This window comes from Ranitomeya variabilis, chromosome 3 (genome assembly GCF_051348905.1).
Source record: "Ranitomeya variabilis isolate aRanVar5 chromosome 3, aRanVar5.hap1, whole genome shotgun sequence".
NCBI classification, from domain to species: Eukaryota; Metazoa; Chordata; class Amphibia; order Anura; family Dendrobatidae; genus Ranitomeya; species Ranitomeya variabilis.
Window position 1 is genome coordinate 746764582 of NC_135234.1, and position 10005 is coordinate 746774586.

A 10005-nucleotide genomic window follows, 5' to 3' on the forward strand; every position below is an offset into this window, starting at 1 on the left:
TCCCTTTAATTCTCCATAGGGATTGTCATCTATTTTTTTTTAGAAAACGAATGCCAGAATATTTTAGCTATTGCCACTCAGTTTTTCCAGAAAGAGCGATGTCAGATTTTCTGGACTATTGGATGCCAGATTAGAAGGAATTACTTGAATATAATACAATATGATAGCGGGATACACTGAGTTTTAATGTCTACTATTAAAGCTATTGGATGACGGATTACAGAGATTTTGTTCTCTCTCATATATATTGTAAGAGTCATGTCGGTCTGGTAGTCGGGGGCAGGTATATCTCGCCCAGGTATTTGTCCTATGTGAATTAGGCCGCTCAGTGTCTTCAGGATACCGAGGGGTTAATAAGTGCAGGAAAAAAGCCTGACCAGCTGGAGGTTTCAGGTGTCAGCCTGGGGCACACAGAATGCCTGTCTGTGTGAGACAAACGTGAGTGAGAGCTGTGCTCATGATCTGTGTAATGTTAGCTGGGAGGGAGAAGCCCCCCCAGTTGTTAGATAGCAACGTATTTGTTTAGTTAGCGCCGGACAGGCTAGGATTTATTTTTATGTTTTGTTTTCTGTATTTGCTTTCACTTTAATAAACCTGACCTGAGGTCAGTTAACTTGGAAACCTGCTGTCGCCTCAGAGTTCAATGCACAAACCACGTGACCTTTGACCCCAGCAAAGGCGATCCCGGAGTGTTTTGTTACATTGTGGTGGAGAACGCGGGCATCGCGTGGCACAGGCGACAGTATGGAAGACGTGGTGAAAGCCCTAGTACAGTCCACTGCCGTACAGCAGCAGGCCACTGCCGCACAGCATGAAGCTAATCGCTTGATGGCCGCACAGCTGAAGGAGTTAATGGACATGACGGTTGCAGACCGCCAGCTTCTCCAACAGGTGGCGCAGCGCCTGGTGAGCATGCCTGAGGTAGACCCGGAAGCAGAGTCCAGAAGGATCCATGTGAGTCGGTACTGGCAAAAGTTGACTGCAGAAGATGACGTCGAAGCATACCTGACAACGTTTGAGCGGACGGCGCTGAGGGAGAAGTGGCCGAAGGCACGATGGGCCGATTTGATTGCTCCGTTTCTCTCCGGCGAGGCCCAAAAAGCTTACCATGACTTGGACCCGGAAGTCGCTCAGGACTTTGAGAAGCTGAAAGTTGAGATCCTGGCCCGGCTAGGTGTGACGACGGCTGTCCGTGCGCAGAGGGTACACCAGTGGACATACCAGCCTGATAAACCGCCGCGGTCTCAGATGTTCGACCTGATCTACTTGACAAAGAAATGGCTGCAGCCCAAGGTACTGACAACCCCAGAAATAATCCAGCGGGTTGTCCTGGACAAGTACCTGAGAGTGCTACCTCCAGCGCTGAAAAGGTGGGTAAGCCAAGGAAATCCCACGACAGCGGATCAACTTGTGGAGTTGGTCGAGCGTTATTCCGTGGCAGAAGGACTTCCCGACGAAACCGCTAGCAACCGGCCTGTGCCTTCTCCTCGTGGAACCGGTAAGACTGTTCCAGCGACTGCGGGTGAAGGAAAATCGCCAAAAACTGTGGGGGAGGAACCCGGGACTGCTCGCACTCCGAGACCGAGAGTATGGGACGGTGGTCTCAGTAGGGGGCCTGTTAGGTGTTTCCATTGCCGTGAGAAGGGCCATGTTTCTGCGAACTGTCCTGTTACCACTGAACCCATGCAGTGCGATGTTATAGACTCTAAGAAACGCATGTCTTTGCTTACACGGCTGGTGAATGTGAATGCGGGCCAAAATGATATAGCAAAACACCTGTGTGAATTATCTGTTGATGGGAAAAGTGTTGTGGCGTTACTAGACTCTGGAAGTGTGGTGACTCTGGTGAAAGCTAGTCTGGTGGCACTTCCGTCTGGTTCGTCTGACAAATTCTCTGTAACATGTGTGCATGGTGACACCTGCTCGTACCTAACAGCGGTCATACTGATTTCCACTCCCTATGGGTCTGTGCAACACAAAGTGGGACTCGTTCCTGCATTGTTACATGATATAATCCTGGGTAGGGATTTCCCCCATTTCTGGCAGTTATGGGAGAATCAGTTGCTCCTTCACGGTAGCTGTGAACCTTCCCCCATGCCATCTGGAGGTCCCGAGTTCCTAGACGAGACCCCACAGGAAGACGTTACTGGGGAGGTTATTGAATCTAACCTTCAGTTCCCCTTCTCAGTTATGGCGGGGGAACTGAGGAAACTCAGCGAGAGGCAGAGGCAGGCAGCCATCCAGCACCCTGCCTACCAGATTTGGGAGTCCAGTTGGATGACTTCCACAGCGAGCAAATGAGAGATCCTACCCTGACTCCGGCTAGGAAAAATGTAAAAATGATAGATGGGGTACCCGTAGAACCTGACACTAGGCTAGCGTACCCGTACATGGTTCTTGAAAATGATTTACTCTACCAGGTAGAGAAAAAAGGGGAAGATATTGTGCAACAGTTAGTGGTACCCAAACCTTATCGGCGGAAGGTACTGGACCTGGCCCACGGACATATAATGGGGGGACATCTGGGGGTACAGAAAACCACAGAAAGGATATCGCATTGTTTTGTGTGGCCCGGAATACATAATGATGTGCGTAACTATTGTGAGTCCTGTCCAGAGTGCCAAGTCTCTGCGCCTAAAACTCGGTTCTGTAGCCCTTTGGTACCCCTCCCTATCATTGGGGTCCCTTTTGAGAGAATTGGGATGGATCTGGTTGGGCCCCTTCCCCGGTCCGCACGTGGGCACCAACATATCCTCGTCATCATGGACTATGCCACTCGTTATCCAGAAGCCATCCCTTTGTGTAACACTGCTACCAAAACGATCGCCAAAGAGTTGGTACAAGTGTTTAGTCGGGTGGGAATTCCAAAACAGATACTCACCGACCAGGGGACTCCCTTTATGTCAAGGGTGATGAAGGAGCTCTGCAGGCTCTTACAAATAGACCAGTTGCGTACGTCTGTCTATCACCCTCAAACAGATGGGTTGGTTGAGCGGTTCAATAAAACCTTAAAGCAGATGCTCCGGAAGGCGATAGACAAAGATGGGAAGAACTGGGATTACTTGTTACCCTATTTGCTGTTTGCCATTAGGGAAGTTCCCCAGTCTTCCACAGGGTTCTCGCCTTTCGAGCTATTATACGCCCGTCGTCCCCGTGGACTGTTGGACGTCGCAAAAGAAACCTGGGAAGGTAAAGTCACTCCCTTTAAAACGGTGATAGACCATGTAACGCAAATGCAGGACCGTATTGCTGCTGTCATTCCCGTTGTTAGGGAACATATGTTACAGGCCCAGGGAGCCCAGAGGCTAAGTTATGATAGAGGCGCCAAGGTCCGTACGTTTGCACCCGGGGATAGGGTGTTGATCCTAATCCCTACGGTGGATAGTAAATTTCTGGCGAAATGGCAGGGCCCCTTTGAGGTCATGGAACGAGTTGGAGAAGTGAACTATAAAGTGCACCAGCCTGGTAAGAGAAAACCAGAACAGATTTATCATGTGAATCTGATAAAACCCTGGAAAGACCGCGCTGCCCTAACAGCGGATCTGCCCCGTCCGGTTTGCTCACCTACCGTACCGGAGGTGCAGATTGCCGAGACTCTCTCTGAACGACAAAAATCTAAGGTTAAGCAGTTTTTGTTACAGAACCAACAGTTTTTCTCGGAAAAACCTGGCCAGACTAGGCTAGTGAAACATGAGATTGTCACAGAGCCTGGTGTCACAGTTCATGTGAAGCCATACCGGATTCCGGAAGCACGCCATGAAGCCGTCTCCCGGGAGGTGAAGGCAATGTTGGACTTAGGAGTCATTGAAGAGTCGCACAGCGCCTGGTCCAGTCCAATCGTGTTGATACCTAAGCTGGATGGCTCTATACGGTTTTGCAATGACTTTAGGAAACTGAATGCGGTTTCTAAATTTAGATATATAGTAATACACCAGCGCTCCCCACAAAGACACTGAGCTGCAAGAACCGAGACAGAGAGGGGCTTCAGCTGTCGATTAGTGAATAAAATCAATGTAAAAACAAATGGGTTCGCGCTATAGTGTACAACAACTAAGGATATGCACCTAATACTGTGCTTAGGTTGTGCATAGTGTGCCAGTAAAATAAATGCCAGAAAAAAGAGTGCTGCAAAGCCCAGCACAACACGGAGCCACCATGGACCAGATACCGATAGTTAAAATTGCAACCTGGTGAGCCTGGAGAAGCCTGTGAACGAATTATGCACTCACCGTTCTGTTGCAGCGGTCCGGTGTGCGGTAAGGGCTGTAGGCTCACCAGGTTGCAATTTTAACTATCGGTATCTGGTCCATGGTGGCTCCGTGTTGTGCTGGGCTTTGCAGCACTCGGTTTCTAAATTTGATGCCTACCCTATGCCCTGGGTCGATGAGTTGATCGATCGGCTGGGTAAAGCCCGATACATTACGACCCTGGATCTAACAAAGGGGTACTGGCAGATCCCTCTGGCCGAGGCGGCATTTGCTACACCGGAAGGGCTGTTCCAGTATATCTACATGCCGTTTGGACTTCACGGAGCCCCAGCAATGTTCCAGAGATTGATGGATCGAGTCTTGAGGCCCCACAGGCAGTACGCTTCTGCCTACCTAGACGACATCATAATTTACAGCGTGGACTGGGAAGCTCACCTCCGGAAGGTACAGGCGGTGATTGATGACCTGAGAGACGCAGGCTTAACGGCGAATCCCAAGAAATGTCACATCGGCCTTGAAGAAGCCCGATACTTGGGCTACGTGATTGGCAGAGGAGTGGTTAAACCCCAGATCGACAAAATACAGGCAATTCAGGGCTGGCTGCAACCAGTGAACAAGAAACAAGTTCAAGCTTTCCTGGGCATTGCCGGCTATTATCGCCGGTTCATACCCAACTTTGCGGCCATGGCTACCCCCTTGACGGATCTTACCAAAGGGAGGGATTCCGTCATGGTAAAATGGTCCTCAGCGGCTGAAGAGGCCTTCCACAGTCTGAAACGGGCTTTGTGCTCTCAGCCCGTACTAGTGACTCCTGATTTCAGCAGCGAGTTTGTGGTGCTTCTGATACTGGTGTCGGAGCTGTACTTTCCCAGGTAAGGGACGGAGTCGAACACCCGGTCCTCTACCTCAGTCGGAAACTGAATGTACATGAGCAGAGGTATGCCGTGATTGAAAAAGAGTGCCTAGCCATCAAATGGGCTCTCGACTCCCTCAAATATTACCTGGCAGGTAGGAAGTTTAGGCTGGTCACGGACCATGCCCCTCTCAAGTGGATGCATCTCCACAAGGACCGTAATAGTCGGGTAACCCGGTGGTTCCTTGCCCTGCAGGCTTACTCTTTCACGGTGGAGCACCGCCCCGGGGTGCAGATGGGGAACGCTGATGCCCTGTCCCGAGTACACTGTTTTGAGAGTATTCTTGCTCGACCTGAGTGGTCTGAGCAGGGGGGGAGGATATGTAAGAGTCATGTCGGTCTGGTAGTCGGAGGCAGGTATATATCGCCCAGGTATTTGTCCTATGTGAATTAGGCCGCTCAGTGTATTCAGGATACCGAGGGGTTAATAAGTGCAGGAATAAAGCCTGACCAGCTGGAGGTTTCAGGTGTTAGCCTGGGGCACACAGAATGCCTGTCTGTGTGAGACAAATGTGAGTGAGAGCTGTGCTCATGATCTGTGTAATGTTAGCTGGGAGGGAGAAGCCCCCCCAGTTGTTAGATAGCAACGTATTTGTTTAGTTAGCGCCGGACAGGCTAGGATTTATTTTTATGTTTTGTTTTCTGTATTTGCTTTCACTTTAATAAACCTGACCTGAGGTCAGTTAACTTGGAAACCCGCTGTCGCCTCAGAATTCAATGCGCAAACCACGTGACCTTTGACCCCAGCAAAGGCGATCCCGGAGTGTTTTGTCACAATATATACACATACAGGTCCTTCTCAAAAAATTAGCATATAGTGTTAAATTTCATTATTTACCATAATGTAATGATTACAATTAAACTTTCATATATTATAGATTCATTATCCACCAACTGAAATTTGTCAGGTCTTTTATTGTTTTAATACTGAGGATTTTGGCCTACAACTCCTGATAACCCAAAAAACCTGTCTCAATAAATTAGCATATCAAGAAAAGGTTCTCTAAACGACCTATTACCCTAATCTTCTGAATCAACTAATTAACTCTAAACACATGCAAAAGATACCTGAGGCTTTTAAAAACTCCCTGCCTGGTTCATTACTCAAAACCCCCATCATGGGTAAGACTAGCGACCTGACAGATGTCAAGAAGGCCATCATTGACACCCTCAAGCAAGAGGGTAAGACCCAGAAAGAAATTTCTCAACAAATAGGCTGTTCCCAGAGTGCTGTATCAAGGCACCTCAATGGTAAGTCTGTTGGAAGGAAACAATGTGGCAGAAAACGCTGTACAACGAGAAGAGGTGACCGGACCCTGAGGAAGATTGCGGCGAAGGACCGATTCCAGACCTTGGGGAACCTGAGGAAGCAGTGGACTGAGTCTGGTGTGGAAACATCCAGAGCCACCGTGCACAGGCGTGTGCAGGAAATGGGCTACAGGTGCCGCATTCCCCAGGTAAAGCCACTTTTGAACCATAAACAGCGGCAGAAGCGCCTGACCTGGGCTACAGAGAAGCAGCACTGGACTGTTGCTAAGTGGTCCCAAGTACTTTTTTCTGATGAAAGCAAATTTTGCATGTCATTCGGAAATCAAGGTGCCAGAGTCTGGAGGAAGACTGGGGAGAAGGAAATGCCAAAATGCCTGAAGTCCAGTGTCAAGTACCCACAGTCAGTGATGGTGTGGGGTGCCATGTCAGCTGCTGGTGTTGGTCCACTGTGTTTCATCAAGGGCAGGGTCAATGCAGCTAGCTATCAGGAGATTTTGGAGCACTTCATGCTTCCATCGGCTGAAATGCTTTATGGAGATGAAGATTTCATTTTTTAGCACGACCTGGCACCTGCTCACAGTGCCAAAACCACTGGTAAATGGTTTACTGACCATGGTATTACTGTGCTCAATTGGCCTGCCAACTCTCCTGACCTGAACCCCATAGAGAATCTGTGGGATATTGTGAAGAGAAAGTTGAGAGACGCAAGACCCAACACTCTGGATGAGCTTAAGGCCGCTATTGAAGCATCCTGGGCCTCCATAACATCTCAGCAGTGTCACAGGCTGATTGCCTCCATGCCACGCCGCCTTGAAGCAGTCATTTCTGCCAAAGGATTCCCGACCAAGTATTGAGTGCATAACTGAACATTATTATTTGATGGTTTTTTTGTTTGTTATTAAAAAACACTTTTATTTGATTGGACGGTTGAAATATGCTAATTTATTGAGACAGGTTTTTTGGGTTATCAGGAGTTGTAGGCCAAAATCATCAGTATTAAAACAATAAAAGACCTGACAAATTTCAGTTGGTGGATAATGAATCTATAATATATGAAAGTTTAATTGTAATCATTACATTATGGTAAATAATGAAATTTAACACTATATGCTAATTTTTTGAGAAGGACCTGTATAGCAATTTTTCTTGCAGAGAGTTTGGGAGAATCGGTGTCATGTCAATATTTTGGTTCATGTTCTGTGCACAAATCAATTCCATTTCTAAAATCCACATAAAAAACCTTAAGGGTATGTTCGCACTGACTTTTTTTATGCAGATTTTTCTGACTGAAAAATCCACTTCCAAATAAAACGCTTCTGTAAAACATGTTTTTTTGTCATAGTCTTATAACAACATGTAGGTGTTTTGATGCGGGTTTTTCTTTCCACACGGTTTATGATGCATCTGATCGTGGCACTCTCATAGAGAATCCAGGAGAGAAGCCACCACCGGAGGTGTCTGACAGCGGCACTCTCATAGAGAATACGGGAGAGAAGCCACTACCGGAGGAATCTGACAGCGGCACTCTCATAGAAAATCCAGGAGAGAAGCTGCCACCGGAGGAGTCTGACATCGGCATCCTCACAGACAATCCAGGAGAGAAGCCGCCACCGGAGGAGTCTGACCGCGGCTCTCTCATAGAGAATCCAGGAGAGAAGCCGCCACCGGAGGAGTCTGACAGCGGCACTCTCATAGAGAATACGGGACAGAAGCCACCACCGGAGGAGTCTGACAGCGGCACCCTCATAGAGAATCCGGGAGAGAAGCCACCACCGGAGGAGTCTGACAGCGGCACTCTCATAGAGAATCCAAGACAGAAGCCACCACCGGAGGAGTATGACAGCGGCTTTCTCATAGAGAATCCAAGACAGAAGCCACCACCGGAGGAGTCTGACAGCGGCACTCTCATAGAGAATCCAAGACAGAAGCCACCACCGGAGGAGTATGACAGCGGCTTTCTCATAGAGAATCCAAGACAGTAGCCACCACCGGAGGAGTCTGACAGTGGCACTCTCATAGAGAATCCAAGACAGAAGCCGCCACCGGAGGAGTCTGACAGCGGCTTTATCATAGAGAATCCAAGACAGAAGCCACCACCGGAGGAGTCTGACAGCGGCACTCTCATAGAGAATGCAAGACAGAAGCCGCCACCGGAGGAGTCTGACAGCGGCTTTCTCATAGAGAATCCAAGACAGAAGCTACCACCGGAGGAGTATGACAGCGGCACTCTCATAGAGAATCCAAGACAGAAGCCGCCACCGGAGGAGTCTGACAGAGGCTTTCTCATAGAGAATCCAAGACAGAAGCCGCCACCGGAGGAGTATGACAGCGGCTTTCTCATAGAGAATCCAAGACAGAAGCCGCCACCAGAGAAGTCTGACAGTGGCACAATCATAGAGAATCCGGGAGAGAAGATGCCACCGGAGGAGTCTGACAGTGGCACCTTCACAGACAATCCAGGAGAAGCCACCACCGGAGGAGTCTGCCAGTGGCACCCTCATAGAGAGTCCAGGAGAGAAGCCACCACCGGAGGAGTCTGACAGTGGCACAATCATAGAGAATCCGAGAGAGAAGACGCCCACCGGAGAAGTCAGACAGTGGCACAATCATAGAGAATCCGGGAGTAGCCGCCACCGGAAGAGTCTGACAGCGGCTCTCTCATAGAGAATCCGGGAGAGAAGCCACCACCGGAGGAGTCTGACAGCGGCTCACTCATAGAGAATTCGGGAGAGAAGCCGCCACCGGAGGAATCTGACAGTGGCACAATCATAGAGAATCCGGGAGAGAAGCCGCCACCGGAGGAGTCTGACAGCAGCTCACTCATAGAGAATCCGGGAGAGAAGACGCCCACCGGAGAAGTCAGACAGTGGCACAATCATAGAGAATCCAGGAGAGAAGCCGCCACCGGAGGAGTCTGACAGTGGCACAATCATAGAGAATCCAGGAGAGGAGCCGCCACCGGAGGAATCTGACAGCGGCTCACTCATAGAGAATCCGGGAGAGAAGACGCCACCGGAGGAATCTGACAGTGGCACAATCATAGAGAATCCGGGAGAGAAGACGCCACCGGAGGAGTCTGACAATGGCACAATCATAGAGAATCCAGGAGAGAAGCCGCCACCGGAGGAGTCTGACAGCGGCACTCTCATAGAGAATCCAGGAGAGTAGCCACCACCGGAGAAGTCTGACAGTGGCACAATCATAGAGAATCCGGGAGAGAAGCCACCACCGGAGGAGTCTGACAGCGGCTCACTCATGTAGGACACAAGGATGCTCAGCCGAATCAGACATACTGCTTATGTGGGAATCGGGGGAGATAGATGTATGCCGAATGATTGTTTTAATGAGTATGGAGGCCTATAGTTTCTAGTATTTCTGGACTATTGGATGCCGGATTACAGGGAGTTTCAATGATATAATGGCCTGCTGATCCTGAAATAAACATCACCCCCCACCCTCCCCCACAGATGACAAAGCTGCTACTTTACACTGTAATAACATGTGTTTCTGGAGCGAGGGGCACAGACAATTAATCTTCCCATTGTTCTCTTAATGTAAGGAACGTGTTGTTTCACACCTCGAACATCTGACGCGGTGACACATCATTAATCAAAG

At 49.2% G+C, this 10005-nt stretch overlaps 1 protein-coding gene across 8 annotated transcripts in view; it reads right to left on the reverse strand.

Annotated features, from left to right (window-relative positions):
- Nucleotides 1-10005, reverse strand: part of FAT3 (FAT atypical cadherin 3) — a 711071-nt gene that overhangs the window by 276504 nt on the left and 424562 nt on the right. The gene's annotated exons all lie outside the window — the stretch shown is intronic.